Source organism: Dermacentor silvarum, chromosome 6 (genome assembly GCF_013339745.2).
Source record: "Dermacentor silvarum isolate Dsil-2018 chromosome 6, BIME_Dsil_1.4, whole genome shotgun sequence".
NCBI classification, from domain to species: domain Eukaryota; kingdom Metazoa; phylum Arthropoda; class Arachnida; order Ixodida; family Ixodidae; genus Dermacentor; species Dermacentor silvarum.
This window is the reverse complement of record NC_051159.1, coordinates 118,203,777-118,207,782: the sequence shown is the minus strand read 5'-3', so window position 1 is coordinate 118,207,782 and position 4,006 is coordinate 118,203,777.

Below are 4,006 nucleotides of genomic sequence, written 5' to 3'. Positions count from 1 at the left end.
ACACTATAATATCATAAACGAACATTAGGCGCAATCGTAGAGGCAATTTTACTAGACGAGCATACTCGCTCCTCCTTGATCAAGTTGAAGTAGCAGACGAATGTGGTTAACCTTTCAAATTCAGTCACCCTTTCAAGTTTGTAGAAGGCATTCCTACCGCAATTTTTGTCTGAGCGCATCTAGTCAGAGGATCTGCCCCAGGTTTCGCGATCAACGCTGCAAATACCGTGCCTCCGCCCCTTCCACGACATGATTATTTACACTAGAAAGCATAACAGAACACTGACATGGAGTTATGAAAGACGACACGATAAGATAAGCCTCGAAGTTTCAAGTTTGGTGTTTTTTTTTTCTTTCTTTTTGTCTGCGAAGGGCACAGGAAGTAGAGAACAGTACTGATACGTCTTCACTGGAAGAACTAAAACATGGCAGAAGCAAAGTAAAGCCAAGCGGCACAAATAATAAACGTCCTGTGATACCTCTCTGGCACTGGGAATGCGCTGGAACTGCAAGTTCCCGCGTCGGCTGTAACGCAACCTTTCGACAAAAATATCACTGCCCACTTACTCTGTTCATCAAACCCTGTGACAAAGTTCGCTGTTTGTATTTGGAAGCAAACATTGAGACCCCTTTCGAGCCCAGCAGAGCGTGGTTACCCGCTCTTTTTTCGGTGGCTAAACAATCGGAACGCCGAAAGCCCCGGAACCAAAAACTCTCTGTGCGCGCCCCCTGCCGTGCTCGGGACAGAATCAATAGAAACCGAGGCACGTTTTTCAAGAAAAAAAATTTTTTTCTGAAATAAACCAGAACTCAACAGGCGCAGGCCGAGATGACAAATAAGGGCTTCATTACGGATTTCCGGCCTTTGCGTCATCGTGCCACATTGACGTCCTCGAAAGCTCGGCCAGAGTAAACAGACGCAGTTTCATCTGGGGCGGCTGTGCAGGACTGGAGACGGCATTCCCTCGGGCGAAATGCCTTCCCTGACAGACTGCGACAGCGGAGGATTCAGCGTGCGGCTTTCTTATTTTTCTCTAAGCCGCAAAACAGCCAGCCATATATTCCGAGAAACCAAGGCGCATTCCAATTGTATACGGCTGAAAATAACAGGTCCGAGGTGGTAATCAGTACTGAAAACTACACGAAAATCTGCATTGAAGACATTGGATACGTGGCTTCTGAGTCCAAAGTGCAGCAGTGGGGATTTCTGAAAACAGATGTCTTAATAGTGTGGCGACTCTTCCGGAGAAGCTCGAATTGATAACTTACGTAAAAGCGCGAAAAATAAGAAAGAGACGACGATAGACTAATTTTCCCCGCTGTTTCATAAGTTGCAATGAACTAGCCCAGCAAGCAACCATTCTGAAATTTATAAGTTCTCAGAAAACTGCCAGCACGAAAGGAAATATGTCAGAAAATACAAATAACAGTGAAATTCTGGAAAACAAAATAAGGTCAGTGTATTTGATACCAAGTACTACGTAGTCGAAAGAGCACAGTAGCACCGCGTTTTATGAGCCAACTGTGCGGTGAAAAAAATTTTGAAGTCAGTTCGTGTGTGTGTGTAAGTGGCTTATATCTGTGATGGCAATGATAAACACAGCCTCTCGTATCTCGTGAGAGATTCAAGCATCAACACTCCTGCGTTCAGGCGAGCGTGGCCCAAATTGAAATGAGGCGTGACACAACTGGCGAAGAAAGACAAACACGGCTGGCGTGTCTGGCAGGATGAGGAAAACTGAAATAAGAACAACGCTAAATTGTTTGCGATATCTCCTCTTCTGTACAATACAAAACAACAATTATACCTTCTTATTCTTATCATCTGGATTTGCCCACTGCATGGTATCTGTACCATCATTAATTTAATTGATTACGTTTGTTTCAAAGAAAATTGTTATTATGGCGTCTATACCAGACGCGTCTGCATTAAATGCATATTTTAATCCCTAAGCCCCAATGTCCCTAAATATTCAAGCAAGGACACTCTGCGTAATCACCCATCGCGCAGAATTCATAACTGAACCATTCGCTACGCATTATTACTTCCCGAGTTTCCCTTTATCTTTCCTTACAGTTTAACTCATTAGAACTTGCGCGACACTGCACGAAACCAAAAATTTCGTCGGCCCTCCCACTCCGTGAAGATGGTCAACCAGTGAAACTGAAACGTGCGGCCCTGGTGTTTATCACTTGGTTAATCCCGAGGGTTCATTAAAGTATTTCGGCTGCGACGGAGAGAACGACTTCACTCAGTCCGCCCTTGACTCTTGCGTTCGATGTCTCGAGTTTGCTCAGCGGCGTGGTTAGCAGCATTCGCCCGCCATTGCCGCTTGCGATTATTCGAAATTAAATTGCTTTAACATGAAATCTGTTCGTTACGTAAGACAACCATTCCAAAGGAACTAACTGGAGTTAGTTTTTGCCGTTGCCTAAGCCGATACTTATGCCTGTTGTGCATGCAATAATTTCGATAAGGCGTTATTATTTTCTACACGGGGTGACCATTTTAATGTTTTATGGAATTTTTATAAACCACCTGTTGCAGACAACATAATTTTAATACTTGAGCGGAATTATCCAGAGGCACACATTACATGGACGATAAATCGAAACACATATTTAACTGATTACGTTTACAAATAATATACCAACTAATAAACTATATAATTAGCCTAATAATTAACCTGTCAATTATCTCACGGCGCATGTGACAACCGGTGAGTTTGCAAGGCATATCTCTTTGGAAGGAATTCCCAGAATGACACTAGTTTGTAGATATGCGCCATCAGAATGGCTGTAAAAATGCCCTCTTGTTCCACGTATTTTTTTTAACAAAACACGCTTTTATGCTTTGAAACACAAAAGAAAAGGGGACGCGTGTGTATTTCGTCCCACACTTTTAGGAAATACCTAGAAACTGGTGTCATCGTGGAAATTCATTTCAAGTCTTGCAAACTCACCGGCTAAAATTCGTAAAATGCCGATACTTCTCCGAGGCCGGGAATAACCTGGATTAAGAGTAGTACACATTGTGGGTTGTAAAAACACGTGCTTTCCGCGCCTACACTACATATCGGTGCTTTATGGTTATACAAACTCGATCAAGAAAAGTAAAGGCATATGATGCGCTTTTCGAAGGCTACTTAGGTCACGAGCTGCAGAGCGACAGTTCTTGTCATGTCATTTTTTAAACATCCTCAACATCGACCCTCTGTTCATTGGGACCGCCAAAGTTTTAAGATGGAGTAGCTTCGAATACTATGCACCCAAATTGGCAAACGAATAAATCATCAGCGCTCACATCTGTCTCCGCAGAAATGCATGACATTATGTGGAGCATGATGAATTCACCCTTGAAGAGCTCACATGTGCCTTCTATAAACAATTCAGGATTGCTTTGTTGGTTTGGTTTCGCGTACATTACGGATATTGGTTTGTTTTAAGCATTCTTAAACCTTCATAATCGTCAGCAGCACCAGTCGATATAGTATTTCGCATTTCTAGCACAACTGGTGACAAATTTTACCAAATTTGGTGCACAAGCAACTATTGAAACTGTTAAAAGCATACATAGAGGCTATTAACCGCTGTGACTTCATTTTATCACACGCTCACCGTCAATCGATTAGCTGCCTCAGATTTAAAATGTACAGCCTCCCGCATTTTAACCTATATCGTGCGAGAGTCCATCACGCGCCAATTTAGCGCCTTTAAGCGGCGATAGTTAGTGAGACCGGCAGAAGTACTCTCAAGTGCACTAAGCAAGAGTCGTCTAATGTGACGTTCACTTCAGGACGACGTACCACCATATCACAGTGTTTTCGCGCGATATAGCTAAACATGCGGGAGGCTGCACTTGCGAAATTCTTGCAACTTAAAGTGAAACGATGAATGCTACATGGAATTTTGCCACTATTGGTTACCGTTATAAAACGCCCACATAAAGATCTTCGCAGCGTTTTCAATGTCGGGTGTTTATTTCTGTTAAGCACCTTCCCTTTCG